Raw genomic sequence first — 18,756 nt, forward strand, 5'->3', positions numbered from 1 at the left:
ATACGGTAAACAAAGCCTTATCGGTCGCTAGTTGCTTGATGCTTCAAATGTTTCGGCTATTAGTCACGTCGGCTAGGTTTTAGTCATTGGTTTTTAATGGTTTTAGATCTATGAAAATTTGAAACTGGGGTTTTATTTCTCTTTTTCTAGCCGGTATTGTTAAGCAGAAATCTATTTTATGAATTATATTTAATGTGTAAGATTATAAAATATTTATATTGATCGGATATTGTATGTTTTCAATTTGCACATATGTGTAGAATAGGTATAATTAAAAAAGTACATAGATAATATGTAGATATTTAGACTCCATTTTATAAAATTGTCTCCAGCAATCATGTACACACTATATGAGTCTATATGAAATACAGTTATACGTCTACAGTATTTATTATTCTATCATTTGAAACCATTACAAACATTCATTTGGTAACTATCCTCTACGACTGTAAATTTGGGCCAATTTAATTCAACTTAAACAATCAAAAATACCCTATATAATCAAAAAACATACGTATGTATGTTTAAAATATATTTTTTTGTAACTTGTCATATAATGTAATAGTTCTTTTGTACCATCGAATTTAAAGTACAAAGTTCTCCAGCATAAGTAAAGAGCTTGAAAATTGGGCCAAGGAGACGAGGTAAGGAGCCTCGAGTTTCTCGTCACGCGTCTTAAGTCACAGTCTGATTTACCCGAGGCTGTAAGGGATACAGCAGGTTGCAACGCATCGTGTAATGTAACGCTATACGCGCGTCTCGGGTGGCGGGAAAGGAGAAGCGACGCCATTTTGAAACCGTTGCGTGGGGACCGATAAAATGTTCTAGTAAAATCGAATCCAAAGACCAGACTCTATTGTAAGAAACGGGATACGCGATCTTAATTGGATATAAATTAAAAAAAAATCTGTGGAAATTAAAATTTAACCTTTTTGGAGTCAGTTAATAAAGCTTATTTCACTCAGTAGGTAACATTTAATACAAGTAATCTTCATTGGTAGGGCTTCGTTATGCTATTTTCAGTTCTCCCAATGGCAATAATTAAAAATATTATTAACCTCTGAAAAGAAAATAAACACTGTTTTTCGAGACATAATAGGCTTGAAGCTGCCCAGTTTACAGAGAAATACCTATGTTTTTGGACGTGTATTAATAGTGAAGTATAACTGGCAGATATTTCTTAAGACCTAAAAATCAGAAAGTTGAACTGAAGAAGGAAAATCTTCGGAGGACGGCATAAAACGATTTTTCAATGTCGTGCGAGTACACATTTTACTTCAAAGAGTTTTACTATTTCGAGATTGGGTTAATTTGTTTTATGCGATAGAAACGAAAAGAAGAGGATTTGTGTTAGAAAACGTCAAGGTTTTTTTAAAACTCTATGACAGGCAAACAACGATCATGATTATGAGTTGGATCTAGAATGTTAAATGATGGTTTAAGTAAATTTTAAATTTGTTTATCTACAAAGCTTAATCTGAAGTCATAGCCTAGTTCAACTATTTTAGTACATTAATATCGTCATATAATTTTTTGATAATTTGTCACAGCAAAGTATAATATATGTAATATTTGTTAAAAGTCTGTAACTACTTTGTAGGCACGACCGAACCAAAAACGCAAAAAGACATTCTTTGCTAGTTATACCAACCATAGTTTTCTTGACAAGTTTCTACCTGTCACGTTCACAATACACAACCTATTTAAAGACACACAAATAGACAGTGGAATTTTTGTAGTATTGTATACAGGACTCCGTTTACAACCCTAATGACACGGACTTACGATTTTAACGACATTTAAAAGTGACATCTTATACAGAGTGGGGATGACAATACAACAAAAATTGATAACACAGGTAATACTAGTTTATAGGAGTATTTCAAAACCATCAAAAAAGTTCTAACGTTCAAATTCTCGTGTCAGAATGTTAGTTTCAATACTCCTCCGAAACGGCTGGACCGATTTTTATCAAATTTTGTGTGTATATCAGGTAGGTCTGAGTTATAAGAGGGAGGGGATCAAGGGGGTTAATAACACATATGGCAAAACAACGTTTTCGGGGTATGCGTTGCTGAGTATACAAAGCGTGTTTGGTAGCATATTTTAGCGGAAGTTTCATAAGAAATATTAAGTTGTGATGGTAATAAGATTTTTTTTAACTAGAGACTTCATACGGTAGTCCGTATGAAGTCTAGTCCGTAGTCCGCAGTGTATCGAAATTCTATAGTTAGTAAAATTTTAGATCGATTAATTTAAACCGGTTTTGACTAAAATCTAAACATTATTTTATTATTTAAAACAATATTATAGAACATACGTTCCGTTTGATACGAGTATAAACAACAGATGCATCCGCCATGTTTGAAAACCGTTGGCAAAATAAGTTCCTTCGTATTGCTATTAATTCGATATAATATTGAGGACAGATAAGAAATTTTATGTTAAAACTATTATATATTATAATTTATTATTATTTAAGTATATTATAAAGAAAAATAATCTATTATTTCATTTTTATATATGTTTTTTTCATATATTAATAGTTTTGACTTACACACAAGAAAATCTGATTAAAAATCAGGCAGCTCAATGGCTTTGTTATAGATAACAGTTGATATAACGTGTTCGACTCCTAACTGCGTTCCTTCAAATGTGAGGTAATAATAATAATAATCTGTACTGTGTTGCTACAGTACTAAAGAATATAGCCACCCCCTCTCTTCCCGTGGGTGTCGTAAGAGGCGACTAAGGGATAACACAGTTCCACAACCACCTCGGAACTTAAAGAGCCGACCGGTGGCGGGATAACCATCCAACTGCTGGCTTTGAAATATACAGGTCGAAGACGGGCAGCAGCATTTTCGGTGCGACAAAGCCACTACGGTCATCAACCCGCCTGCCCAGCGTGGTGACTATGGGCAAAACACATGAGTTCACGTTATTTTTGGCGTAAACTTGTGGAGGCCTATGTCCAGCAGTGGACTGTATAGGCTGTAATGATGAATAATAATAATAATAATCTTTATTAATGAAATCTCTTTACAATTTAATTACACTGAGTCTTTCCAATAAGTTATCGGAGATACTTTTGATGGGAATGACTCGCAACTTCCCAAGTCTAACTGAGGTTTCATGCAATGGTAGCAATGTGACACAAACTTATTATAAACAATTTTGTTAGTCATGAAAGTTTCTGAAATCCCCAATAATGAATGTGGTACTAGGTTTAAGAATTTTCCTAATTAATATCATGAATACTTTTCTTAAAAATTCAATGTAATCCTCTCACCTACATATCTAATTATAATGAAACAACTTTTTCGGATTTACGGAGGATTACACAGGACCTCCCTTGACCATGGTTGCTGTAAAGTATCCGAAACGTCGGGCATTTAAAAAACTTAATAAACCCCGATAGAATCCGAAAAAGTTGTTTCATTATAATTAGTGAAATTTCTTAAATGCAAGTGAGGACACAATACCATAATGAAATGTATGGCATTTTGATTTGATGAAATAGTAATTTGTAAGTTGTCTGTAAAATTAATATCCGTTACATATTGAAGGGAAAATACGTAAACTATTATACATATATTGTCCGTGCTTATTATATATGTTAGTTATAAAATATTTTTGTTTGTAATCAGCCTGGCTTGTAAATTTCTTAATACGTGTTTTTTTCCGAGAAACGAAATTCTTATAAAGAATCGTCAATAATTGTGTCTTCATATCCAAAGTTCACGGAATAAAATTGCGTATGAAGCATTTGTGTGCGAGTTAAGAATGTTTTACTGTCTGTTTCACTTGCATTTCTAATAACTTATCTTCTAATTTAGTCTTAGCCTGACTTTTTATAGCCTAATATTAAAATTAAAATTAATTAAAACAATAAAATTCTAATATAAATTGACGCTTACTATTCATATTGGTGCAATAAGTAAATACTGTTACCCATAAACACTAAAACGTCACTAAGCGCCTGCAGTCACTGAGTGCTTACGTCAGTTGTTTGATACGTTTTAACTCATGAATTTTTTTCTTACCACAATTTATACATTCTAGGGAATTAATCACTGTTAAATCTGCTTTAATGATGACATACTTACTCCTTGGAATAATGTAAAATTTGTATAATTAGAGAAATTATGGTACCTATTATTGTTAACTACCTGTCGCCCGCGATTCGTTCACATATAATATATCGATATGTCAGGTTCTAAGTGGCGTATTAAAATTAAACGTGCACAAGTTTTTAAAATAGATCTTCGTCAATAAAACCGCATCAAGTTTCATTCAGTAGTGTTCGCGTGACGCACGGACAGATGCATAGACAGACGACAAAAATACTAAAAATAATGTTTCTGACCTATATTGGTCCTATGAAAACCTTTCACATTTTTTTTCTCAAATATCTCCTTTATACAGGCATAAAACAGTTAGGACTTTTTAATATTATAAATATCTACATATATGATTATCAATATTATGTTGATATTATGTTATTCTTTGAAACTTCAAAATTCAGTTACCACTTTTCAATTTTATACTTTATTTTTCAGTGAGTATTTGCTTATGTTTTATCAAGCTTATATTAAGGATAAACTGGATATAATGTGTTATGAAATTTAAGAAACTGCCAGCAAAGCTAAATAAATAAATAAATTTTGTACTTAAATAATTTTAATGTTACGAAGGAATCTAAAGCAATCAACTGCTTCAACGACAACGACAACCAACCAACGACAACGACAACCACAACGAAACAACAGTTCAAACGACAGTTCTGAGATAGATCAAGTTCAACATCAACATGTCCATTCAAAAGGAAAGCACTTCTAAGTAACGTTTACACAGTGAAATGTAACAGACGTGTGAGTTTATTCGTTAGTTTTTTACTTTCTCTCTCTCCAAGTACGTTACACAAGCCATTGTTTCAAAATGTTCACGTATGGAATTTAAAACGAATCTTTTACATCTTTTCAAACACTTGAACTGTTTATAGAAGTACTATAGAATGTATATGTACGTATATCATCATATATAATAATACGCTAACGTTGTTTGCCTCCCTTTTTAGAAAAAAACCTCACAATTACTTCACATAAATTATATATAGTTTTATAGATAATTGCTTGCTCTACCGGCATCCACAACTAAAAAATTTATTATTGCTTTTGTATTTGAAAATTGTGCTGTGTGGCTACGGCACAAAAAAATAATATAGCCATCCCCTTTCTTCCCGTGGGTGTCGTAAGAGGCGACTAAGGGATAACAAAGTTCCACTACCACCTTGGAACTTAAGAAGCCGACCGATGGCGGGATAACCATCTAACCGCTGGCTTTAAAACAACAGGCCGAAGATGGGCAGCAGCGTCTTAGGTGCGAAAAAGCCAGCCCTGCGGTCACCAACCCGCCTGCCCAGCGTGGTGACTATGGGCAACACACATGTGTTCACGCATTTTTGGTGCGAACTTGTGGAGGCCTATGTCCAGCAGTGGACTGCAATAGGCTGGAATGATGATGATGATGATGATGATTTGAAAATTAATTAATTATTAAAATTATATATATGACGGTTTTAATTTTGAAACATCGTCAACATGATTGACGGTCGGTAATTTTTTTACTAATTTATTGCGAATTATTCGCACGGGTATTATACATGTATTACTTATGGTACTAAGCGCCGGTTGTGGCTTTGTGTGGTCGTGGAGGATGAGTATGTTCTCAATTCGCCTATATTTTTTATGTGTAATTACCTCATAACTTATAACTGGATGGAACGAATGATTCTTTTTATTCGAAGGTTGGTGTTTGACATGTGTTCCCATTTAAATTTAGTCGAGATCTGACAAGTTCTTTTTGTTTTATCTCTAATAATGCGTATTTACTTGACCTTGTTTATGTCTATCTACTTTATACCACTGTTCGATGTAATTGATGTCGGTTTTTTTCGTTTGCGAGGTAATACAGTTAAGCATAATAATCAAATTTACTGTCTTTCAATGTGTGTCTTTGTTAAACATATAAATAAAATGACTAATTATACAGAATTAATTCGTATTTCCCTAGTCGGGCGTTTACATATTTTAAGCAGGATATATTCTACTGTGCCCTAGCTCAGCTTAAAAACAGCATACATAACCCTAGGAGACTATATGATGTCATATAATAATGAGTCGCTAATATGTGTTATAATATTCGATTATATTTTTCGTTTTTGTCTTTTAATTTTGTTAATTTGACATTATCTTAATGTCATTAATGTCTATATTATTCTGACATTATTAATAAATAAATAAATAAATAAATAATACACTATTAGAAGCTATAATCGAACTGGAAAATTTTCATAGAAGTTGATATGTATTTACAGTGATATGACGACGGATAGGTGCAGTGAGCAGGGCACTTGGCTAATGCGGGTTCAATGCCCACATGACAAATGTTCGTATAGACCATTTATTTGTTTGGCTTGCTGTAGGTGCTTGTGTCATGGAATTTTTAAACGTTTAATCCTATTGAGAAGTTCGGCCTTTGAATATAAAGTGTCTAAATGTAACAATACGATGTTGACAGAGTCCCACAATTTGTGTCATCATCCTTTAAAAGTATAATTTCTTGACTTATGATGAAAATTCATACGTATATATATATATATCTCCAAAGTTCGTCAGATAACTATCATAATATTTCTTATAGGACAACTGGGGCTGTACACAATTTCGAACCAAAATAATAACACATATCGGCACTAAAACCGCTAAAAAATAAAATAAAATTTGTGCTGGCTTACATTTTTTACTTTTATAAATCTGTGAAAAAATAAAATAAAAAGATGGATTCTACTAAAAGCCGTACCAGCTACTAATAAAAGAACGAGTGACGTTTCGGAACGAACGAAATAAATAAACGGAAAAGAAAATCTTTATAGCGTAACACATGAGCGGCAGTGAAACAAACGCGGGAAAATATAAAACATTTATATCGAACGTCTTTTATTTATATCTGTACAAATTGTTTTCTTTCGTAAAATATTTATTAGCTTAGCGTAGTTTAACCCTTATTCATTTCTATATATAGGTTTCATCGTAGCATGGCATTATAAGGCTTATAAACGGAACTGAATTATTCTGTCCAATAGCTGGGCAAAGGCTTTTTCGCCTTATAGGCTGCATCCAGCTCCACTGCGCTATGGCAAATAAATTCCCTACTATGAGTAATGATCACTGTCAGTTATCTACGATAATAGCCGGGACTTTATGCTGTACGTGCTCTCCGAAGTCGGTGAAACTCACAATGATACAGCAGAAATAAGTATTTATATAAACATAATTAAAACATAATCATTATTTTGTAATTTGAAATGTGCAGTAAAGTTTTAAATAAATAAATATATATAAGCATCTGCTCCGATCGGCAAACTCGGAGTTCGTACACATCAACAAAATCGGCCCAGCATTGTATTTTATACGTCCATAATATACATTTATACAAATAAATAAAATTGCAGTGTCTGTTTGTAATATTAAAATAGTAAATGCATATGCAATACTAAATGCATATTAATGTATACACGGTATATATACCAAAATAACATTTTTTTTACAATTTTTGTTTTACTGCCTGTCTGTTTGTTTCGGCTAATCTCTAAAACGGCTGGACCGATTTCGACGGGACTTTCACTGTCAGATAGCTGATGTAACAAGGAGTAATTTGGGCTACTTTTATTTTAAATTTTTATTTTTATTTTATAACTACGAACTGAAAAATAATTATTATGTTAAATTTCACGTGGACGAAGTTGACACAGCACAACAGGGCACAGGTTTTTTCAAATGAATGAACCTTTTGACGAATTTTTTAAATAAAGTTATTTTAAAAACAGACTACAAACTTCCATTTATTAGTATACATAATATATGTATATAAGTCCATTATTAACTTAGTATGTTCTCTCACACAAGCGTAGTTAATAATAGAAGTAACGGGTATATCCTTTTCACCCTGTCATGTCGGTGTGATGTTTGAAAGCCGTTCGGTGTTAATGTGTGAATACGAAACGACGCGTTGACACATAACTAACACTATTTCTTGCTGTCGATACCATAATTATTGCTTGCTATGCTACAGCTACGACTTTGTCTGTAAATAAAGTTTTTTCGATAATATTATCAATACAAATATGTATAACACATTTATACAATTTTATTTTTGTGTTACCCACATTAGGAAATTCTAAACATTTTGGAACGGTCGATTCTTGATATGATATTAAAAAAATGTTTAGAATTTCCTAATGTGTGGGTAACACAAAAATAAAATCGTACAAATTAAATATAGCATGCTGTCGTCTCCTGTCAAAGATTTTCATTGTAATATGAAACTTTGAATTGTTACGGGTTTCTGTAAAGAACTCGCCAAAGATGGCGCCACGGTCGCTTAGACCGAATATAAAATCAGCATATCAAAAGTTTCGATCTAGTGAGTACATCGTTCGATAGCTTAAGTGGCTAGAGCACCGACACGGTCAGTCGGAGATGCAGGTTCGATACCCGCTGGAACGCTCGATTTTTGATATGATATTAAAAAATGTATAACACATCTTTACAAGATGTTATGTGTGATTTAACTTTTTTAATCAGAATCAACCGTCGTATTTTTTGCAGTATCTTCTTACTTTACTTTACATTACAAATCTTTATTCTATGTACCTTACTAACGCCGAGTTGCACGAAAAGAAATTATTAAAAGAATTAGATATTAAGTAGTGATTAAACTAATTTAATCGCAAGAATTGTATGAAATTCTTGTGATTAAATTAGTTTAATCTCTACTTAAATTTTAATTTTGTTTCGTGCAACTCGGCGTTACAGTATTAAAAAATAATAATATTTTTCGACGTATACATTTTTTTTTTTTGTTAAAATTTGTTTCCGCAGTTACGTGTATATTTTTATCAGATTCACCTCTAGGATTTCTATGTGAAAATTGCGTGCATTTCGAGCAGCATACATTTTTTTATATTTACCAAATCAACACAAAAAATATAAAAAAAAAAACAATCAACAAATATTTTATAACATTCAAACTAAGTAAATACGAATACTCGAACCTCGCGACAAGCTTTTTAATTATAGGTAAAAATTGTGTAATGAGTAATGACGTTATATGTTGATAGTAAAAATTTTAAAGGAAAAGTTCATTTTATTGTTTTCAGCGCATTTGAAATAAAAGCTTTTTTTATTTGGAAAAAAAAATTAAAATAGATTTTTCTTTAATTTTTTCAAATTTTTTCCTTGAAAAAGGATGGTAAACGGTCGCAGAAACTCGCTGTTATGCTAACAGCAACGGGTTCGATCGTTGTTAACGGAAAATATTTACATAGGCAATACAGATATATTTATTATAATCTGATTTTATATTTTATTAAAATCGTTTTTTAATTTATATGCCAGCGTGAACACGGTTTAATCAGTAAAGCTTCCCACGCGTCGCGCCTTTTAAGGGCGTGCCAATAATGCTCGCGATCAAAGCCATTGTTAGGCGCTGAGCTAAGACGTACTCGACTATTGAGACTGACACTGGAGCGGCATGGGTGCCCTGACACTCATCGAGAATATTCAAGAATAGGGTTGCACATTGACTTAAAAGCGTATAATTAACATTATTAATAGTACCATTATTTCTTTCTCATTTTTTCATACAATTATAATGGTTAAATTTTAGACCTATATAATTATTATTAGTTTTTATAAATTAATTTTTTACAATATTTCTATTTTTTCATGCAATTACAATGGTTAAATCCTAGACCTATATAATTATTATTAGGTACTTTTAATAAATTTATTTTTTACAATATTTATATTTTTTTCATACAATTACAATGGCTAACTTCTAGACCTATATAATTATTATTACTTTTTATAAATTTATTTTTTACAATATTCGCATTTTTTCATGCAATTAAATGGTTAAATTTTAGAGTTGTTTAATTATTACTAGTATTTTTTTTACTTTATTTTTTACAATATTTGTATAAGTATATATAAAAGTAGGCAGTTTGTTAGTCTAATAGCTGAATCCAATTATCTATCCTTAATTATGATATTTCAAACGAATTGTGTCGCATATCTATATCAATTAGGCAAAATTAGATACCTGTATAGATTTTTAGAATCAAGAGTACTCTACTAGATGATATTTTGATAAAACAGATTGCAATTATCTCGGAAGATATCAGTACATTATATATTATTATATATTACACATTATATATATTATATCAGAAATTAATAAAATTATGATGTCGCTATCTGATCTATGTATTGTAAGAAAAACGAGTTCCTTATTGTCTATAACAAGATTATTGCATAACAATGAGTAAATTACCTAAGTTTGTAACGTATGTACTTAACATTATAAATTATAATAATAGTCCAGTCAAGTTAGACATTCGAGTTACAATAATTCGCATAGAATTAATAGTCTGCACGAGCGTTGTGAATAACATTACAAATGACCCGTGAAAAGTCCACAGCGTTCTCACATTTGTAAAAAAAAAAGTAATTCAAGGTCAAAGTGTCCAAAAATGGATTTTCTTTTGCGTTTTTCAGCCAAACGGTAAGTTATATCGCAGTAATTTTTTAAATTGTTAATTTATTTTGCTACAATGACTTATTTTTTAAGGGTAGATGTCTTGGCGCTCGTTATACGTAAATATACGATCACTCATTTTATCAAAATAATAATAATAATAATAATAAAATGAAATAATTATTTCATTTTATTTCTCGAAGTTTTCTTCAAACGTATCGCAGTAATACTAACTATAAATATTTATATTGAACCAACTGACATATATGTATCGACTATGTTAGGTAAGGCTACATACGAGTACATATGTACAGATTTTAATGTAGGTATGCGTATACGAGTAGGTACATGATTTGCGTTTGCGTGCTCCCCCATATGGGCTAATTGAGTATATTAATTATCGGTCAATTGTAATTAGGCTTTTATTTATAACTGTATAGTTATAGTTAGGGATGTTATGAAATAATGTTGTTGAATGTTAGCGAAATGGAATGTCCGTAATGCAATAACCGTTTCGGACAACAGTGTTAACTGGAATCAGTTTAGAAACAATTGAATTTTTATTTCTTTAATTTTGATAGCCATATTATTTATTTATTAGATATTGTAAATTTATTTATACTTTTGAAAAGATTTTGTTTGTTAAGAATTTAATCTTCAATGTTAGGGTCGTAATTGGTGTTAATTAAAAAAAAAAGTGTTTGAAAGACTGTTATTGTTCAGCAACTTTACTTCATATATTTTCTTGAGATAATCAATTGCTTTTTTAGTATTGGTTTATATTTTCGCTGGGGTATAAAAATCGTGTAGTCGTAGTAAGGAAGTACAAAGGCCTAATTCTCAATTTTCATAAATACATGGTAAACCTCACGGTTTAGTTCACATACATTTTTAATGCTTCTGTGGCGACATCTATCGCGCGAAATACGAACGTCGACAGACTACGTAATTAGAGAAAACTGACGTATGCTACATCGCGCTATCAGAGTTTTCAAAGTGATTAAGTATATATACAAGATCCCGACAACAACCGTGGGGGCAGTAGCCCGCCAGTCACAACACCCGTCTGGTGGAGGATCCTCCCTTTTCGATGCGGAGGTGATTCTTCACACTACGTTTCACACGCATCGCCAAACTGGTCCCCGAGCATGAACGTCAGCGCAGCCTTCGCAAGCTACGTCATCACGACGTCATCATCACTTGACCCCGAGCATGAACATCGGCGCAACCTTCATCGTCATCATCACTTCCTCAACCTTTCGAGCAGCGAGAAGCATCCAGCACACCTACAGCTTCAGCCAGCCAGCATCTACGGCTACTACGGGTATCCTGACCACCAGCATGCAGCGGACGCGCATTCCTGGTCATCGCCCACAGCCTTCTCAGCGACTTTGGCACAGCACACTGCACTTCGGCCGGTCAGCAAGCAGAGACGCATTTCTCTCCTGGTCGACGCAGCAGCCAGCCACTACGCAGTACTGCACCACTCCGACTCACTGGAGCATATGCAGCATCACCGCAGACAGTTCCGACTCACCGTGAACTATGCGGCATCTGGTTCCGACTCACTGGAACATTCTACTGGTCCGGCAAGCATCACAAGATGAATGGACGACTTAACCTGCTATCGACCTCCGGTCTCGGAGGGGAGTGATGTGGCGACATCTATCGCGCGAAATACGAACGTTGACAGACTACGTAATTAGAGAAAACTGACGTATGCTACATCGCGCTATCAGAGTTTTCAAAGTGATTAAGTATATATACAAGATCCCGACAACAACCGTCGGGGCGTTAGCCCGCCAGACACAACTTCACGTATGGTGGAGGATCCTCCCTTTTCGATGGCGGACGCGATTCTTCACACCATGTTCCTCCGCACTTCCAAACTTCTCTAACCGATTTTTTAAATATAAATTTTTAAAAAAGTAGTTTTTTTTTCTTAAATATCAAATCTTATTAGTAACAACAATAATATTAAAAGAAATAACAAAAACATAATACTGTTTGTATACCTTATACAACAAAAATAACACAAACTCGAACTTAATAATTTAATAATACGTTAAAACATTTAACTACTTAATATTTTTTATATCGCACCTCAGCATTTCATTTCAGCCTATTAACGTCCACTACTGGACATAGGCCTCCACAAGTTCACTCTACAAGTGGTTACGGCATTAAGAATATAGCTACCCCCTCTCTTCCTGTGGGTGTCGTAAGCGGCGACTAAGGGATAACACAGTTCCCCTACCACCTTGGAACTTAAAAAACCGACCGATGGCGGGATAACGATCCAACTGCTGACTTTGAAATATCGCACCTAAAGTTATCAAAATGTAATTATAATACAAATGAAGTTGTGTGTGTGACGTATCCTAAGTAAAAACATTTCTCATTTCATAGTTTATGATAGCAATTGTTCGCAGACGTCGAAACCATTTCACAAGAAGAATCATAATATCATTCTATACGCAAACATTGTATGTACAATAAGATCCTGTTCGTAGAGCTGCGATCATAAAATTATGTTTTAAGATCTGTAAAGGATTTAAAGCTTAATCTCAGCCCTAACATCAAATTATATCAATAATTTCTTTATCGAAGAAGGCCTATATCGTCATTTGATAGAGTATATGTATAATATTATAAATATTCTTTAATAAAATAATTATCGCTAATGTTTAGGTACCACTGATTCGGAAAGTAGTTTTTATTGAGAGTAATCGGCTAGAAACTCGAGAATTGGTCTTTTAATAATTGTGTTTGCTCGCAAACGAAAAAAAAACCGACTTCAATTACATCGACGAGTAATAACAACGTAGATCGACGAAAAAATAGTCAAGTAACTACGCGTTATCAAAGATTACTCAAAAAGTAGTTATCAGATCTCGATAAAATTTATATGTGACCACATGATAAACATCAGCTTTCGATTAAATTAAAAATTATTAAAATCGGCACACCCAGTAAAAACTTATTGCGGATTTTCAAGAAATTCCCTCGATTTCTCTGGGATCCCATCATCAGATCCTAGTTTCCTTGTCATGGTACTAAACTAGAGATATCTTCTTTCCAAAAAAAAAAATTATCAAAATCGGTACACGCAGTAAAAAGTTATTACGGATTTTCAAGAGTTTCCCTCGATTTCTCTGGGATCCCATCATCAGATCCTGGTTTCCTTATCATGGTACCAAACTAGGGATATCCCCTTTCCAACAAAAAAAGAATTATCAAAATCAGTACTTCCAGTAGAAAGTTATGCGGTATAATACAACATAGGTCGACGAAAAAAGCGTCAAGTAAAAACGCATTATTAGATATAACTCGAAAAGTAGTTCTTAGATCTCAAATAAATTTAAATGGGACCAATTGGCACACACCACCTTTCGATTAAGACAAAATTGTCGAAATCTGTCCACCCGGTCAAAAGTTCTGATGTAACATACATAAAAGAAAAAAAAATACAGTCGAATAGAAAACCCCCTCCTTTTTTGGATGTCGGTTAAAAATCATGTGTGCTCAAAAATATTATATTCCGGAAACAAATGGCGTGTCATCTGCGACTCGCGACTGAAATTCTTACCCTGATATTTCAAAATATAAATGTTTTGTTAAATGAATTCTTCCATTATAATTAATAACAAAAAAAAAAAAAAAAAAAAATAGAAGTCTAAAATAAATCTAAAGAGGCGTGAGTCTTGCATAGCAGTACTGTAACAGCTGGTATATTTTTTTTATTTATTTGTTCAAAAATACAAAAACAAATACTCAACACCTATTCATAAGCCTACTGCAAAAACTCACATGACCTGCTTATCTGGACAAGCCGCCGCGTCGCATACCATATCATATATTTACACCGTACCGTACCATATTATACCAATAACTAAGGTAATTACCAAAGTTTTGTGACTATTAAACGCTTAAAGATTTTAATATTTGTTCTTTTAGTGATAGAGATTGGAAGTATATGCGATTGTCCAGTCCGCGCAGCTGAAAGCCCTGTAAAGCTGCACTCTCAACGTCACTCTCCAGAGTCACTGTGCAGCTCAGTTTAACACGATTTCCTCACGATTTCAGTCTCCAATTTTTTTTATACTGCGCGCCAAAATGCAAACAAAGTTTGCCGGGTAATTACTTTAATATATAACAGTAAACTTAAAATGATTTTTATTAAAATTTATTGCACACAATGCATTAAAGTAAAACTTCGGCGCTATTCTAGTAAAATGTTTAAACGTCTTTATTTATTAAGGTACGTGTGAAACGCAGAGATCAAATAATTGTTCGCGATGACGACCATTGTGGATAAAATGTTCTATAGAATTACTAAAGGTATGAGAACTGGCCTTATAATATTATAAATATGTGCTTTAATAAATAAATTATTTTATAAAATTATAATACCTACCACTAGAAATTCAAAATTCATCTAATAATGACAGAAGAAAAAAATTAAAAAAAAATAATTAAAAATGGCTAACACGCCCCTGTATATACTACGTAATCTGTAGGTATACCTGACATTAAGCCATATGGCATAAGGTTTGTATTATATATAAGCTATGAAATAGAAATGAAATGAACTTCCGTATGACTGCTCAGAATTGAATATTTTGTGTGTTCGTTATTATCAGGTTAAGGTACGTCTAAAAGAAAATTGAGATATTTATGAAGAAAAAAAATGATGCTATAAACAGGTCAGCTAGTAAAATATAAATTAATTGATGAAAATACCAGTTTTGGTCTAAGTGCGTTTTAGAGGATGTTTTTAATTTGCATTTGTATCTCTAATATTATGTATAAAAAGCTCTCGTTTCGCGGTGTTTGTTTATTTATTTATTTATATACAAGGGATGGTACACAGCACAGAAAAAATTATAAAACAAACAAGGATTAAATATAATTAAAAAGGCCAATTACGACCATCCATCGGTTTAAAATTTAAATTAACAAACGTGAAAAACAAAAAAAAAGGAAACACAAAACCATTAACACGGTGAAAAAAAAAAAAACTTATTTCTATATTTAACCTATAAGTACCCATGGGAAGTATAAATTAAAAACAATTTACTCTATTGGAAGGAAATATAATATTGATAATAATAATAGTGAAGATTATGTAAATATTTATGAAATATATGTAAATTATATATATTTTAGTTGTTGTTTTGATTATTTTTTTTAAAGAACTGTTGTTTTATTTTATTTTGAAAAATATTTTTTGAACCTTTGAAAATATCTACGTCTTGAAATTTCAAATTGTATGAGTTAGGTAATCTTGTAAGTATAGAATTCTGTACATAGTTGGTGGAGCACTTCGGGACATAAAATAAGGCAGTGTGTCTTGTGCGTCGTGAAGGGTTGTTTAGTATAATGCGTTCAGCAAGCTCCGGGCAGTTGATGCGGCCACGAAATATATCATACAATATTGTGTGCATATCTGATAGGTCTGAGAATCGGCCAACATCTATTTTTCACACCTCTAAGTGATAGAGGTGACCCACCCCTAAATTTTATTTATATTTTTGACACTTTATTTTATTTTATATTTTATTATTATTTAAGCATTGAAAAATATATGCAACCTTAAATTTTCTCAATTCTACCACCAACGCCTATTTTTTAATAGCGTTTAGCAGTAAAACAACGTTGGCTGGGTCAGCTATTATTCTATAAAAAAGATAATAATGCAAAACAAATTTACCTGTTCAGAACTCAGACTCAAGTTTGTAAAACTTAGCTTGAATACGTAATTCCTTATACTGGTGGATTATCTTGCAAGATTTCATAGAAGTGTAAACTAGAGACGAAGACAGAAAAGTACACAAAAGTTTTCTTGGCGGAAAATTTAAAGGTTCTTATTTCATTTTAAATTTAATTTAAGAATATCTAGTAAATAATCAATTGAGGAAAATTCCCGGTTTATCCTCGTAGACCACAGACTACAATATCGAACAATATATATTTTTAATCTGTATGTTTCGTTTTGTGGATTATGTTGTATGTCTCAAAAAACATGACAAAACAGCACCGTAATTTTGTAGCAGAAGTTTTTAGTATCAAGAAAACAGGTTATTATAGTTGTTACAATTGTAACCAGACCTTTTTTTGCCGGATATTGCTTTATCCGCTTTTATCCGGATTTATCACAATGTCGAGTTATTTGTCATGCCATGGTTTTTAACCGATTTCAAAAAAAGGTTACTCAATTCGACCGTATATGTTTTTTTATGTATGTTCGAGGATAACTCCGTCGTTTATGAACCGATTTTGACAATTCTTTTTTTGTTAGAAAGGAGATATCCCTAGTTTGGTACCATGATAAGGAAATCAGTATCTGATGATGGAATTCCAGAGAAATCGAGGGAAACTCTCGAAAATCCGCATAACTTTTTACTGGGTGTACCGATTTTGATGATGGTTAATTTAATCGAAAGCCGATGTTTATCTTGTGGTAACATTTAAATTTCATTGAGATCTGATTACAACTTTTAGAGTAATCTTTGAAAATGCGTATTTACTTGACTATTTTTTCGTCTACCTACGTTGTATTACTTGTCGATATAGATGATCCAGATCTTCGATACAAAATTAATCTGGATCATCACCCTTCTTGCATTTGACTATGAAGCGTTTGTAATTTATAAATATAGATAAAAAAATTCTAGTCGGTCAAACTGCTGCTACATTGTTTATCTAGTATAAAGAGATACAAGCGGGAGGCACTTTACTAGGCTGTATACAAAAATCAAACGAAGAGAAACAGTAGCTTAGAAACAACCTAGGTTTACAACTAACCTTATTATACTGCTTTTATTAGGCTGATTTTCTTATACAGCTTAGAAATTACATAAACTATACGTGATTTAATTTAATGCCTATCAATTTTCAATCTCTGAATACAGTACGAATAATATATACTTACACAAGTTACAGCAATACAAGTTACGGTAATAAATTTTTAACAGATCAAAATTAAAATTATAAATTTCTTTAATCAAGTAAACTTCAAAAGCAGTTTTGAATCGTCATTTCACAAATTATGACGTCTGTTAAAAAAAATTAAAATAATATAATTATTGTGGATGTAATTTCTCTTATTTAATTTGCAAATTGACACTCAAAACCCGCATGTGCGTTACGTTAAACAAAAATGTGTTAAAACGAATTGACGGCTTGACTTTCACACTTTCCACGTAATATGTTACTTTTGACATTTTTTTTACGCTCTTTTGATACAACTATTATTGAAGTGCTTCGAGTAAAAGTGTATGCAAATTAACGAGTTTTTCGACAAGATTTTAAATTACAACCGCGCTTATATGCTAATTGGACAGTTTATGCAGAACTAACTTACTTGTACCTTCTTAATTGTAATATATAACTCATTATACGTTCCCATTGATCTATTTAAGGAGCATATTTTCCTACGTTAGTCCTGATAAAGATAGAAAAATTATAAAGACGTCTAGGAACTGATCTTGGGACGCTAATGTTAATTCGGTGGCATCTAAACAACTCATTTGCAAACAAATTATTTGTCTTATTTCAACTCAATAATAATATCTCTGAAATTTATTAAAATTATTTATTTTATTAATATAAGTAACATTATATATATGTTAACTAGCTGACTCGGCAAACGTTGTCTTGTCGCTAAACGCTATTTAAAAATAGGGGTTGATCGTAGAGGGTTGAAAATTTAGGGTTCTATATTTTTTAATGTTGTATCATAAAAAAATAAAAAAAATAATAATTTATCTAAAAATTAAAAAAAAATTAGGTGTGGATTACCCTTAACATTCAGGGGGATAAAAAATAGATGTTGTTCGATTCTCAGACCTACCCAATATGCACACAAAATTTCATGAGAATCGGTCTAGCTGTTTCGGAGGAGTTAAACTACAAACATCGCGACACGAGAATTTTATATATTAGATTACTAAGAAAATAATAATTGTTCTATAATAAGTGCAACATCCAGTAATAAACACGTCAGACCACGTCTGTTCGTTACGCTTCGGCGCTATCGTTTTTTTTTTTATACAACTACGAGTAGGTTGGTAAACAAGCGTACGGTTCCATAATGGTAAACTGTTACCGTAGCTTATAAACGCCTGCAACACCATGAGCATTGCAACCCTA

General features: G+C 32.3%; 1 protein-coding gene and 1 long non-coding RNA gene across 2 annotated transcripts in view; both read left to right on the forward strand.

Annotated features, from left to right (window-relative positions):
* Positions 1-18,756, forward strand: part of LOC123660970 — a 178,959-nt gene that overhangs the window by 62,701 nt on the left and 97,502 nt on the right. The gene's annotated exons all lie outside the window — the stretch shown is intronic.
* Positions 1,915-18,429, forward strand: LOC123660868. Its single transcript, XR_006744263.1, has 3 exons — positions 1,915-1,997; positions 16,059-16,106; positions 18,419-18,429. It is a non-coding gene; the product is annotated as an uncharacterized LOC123660868 (long non-coding RNA).

The sequence above is a fragment of the Melitaea cinxia genome, chromosome 16 (assembly GCF_905220565.1).
Source record: "Melitaea cinxia chromosome 16, ilMelCinx1.1, whole genome shotgun sequence".
Classification (NCBI taxonomy): Eukaryota; Metazoa; Arthropoda; class Insecta; order Lepidoptera; family Nymphalidae; genus Melitaea; species Melitaea cinxia.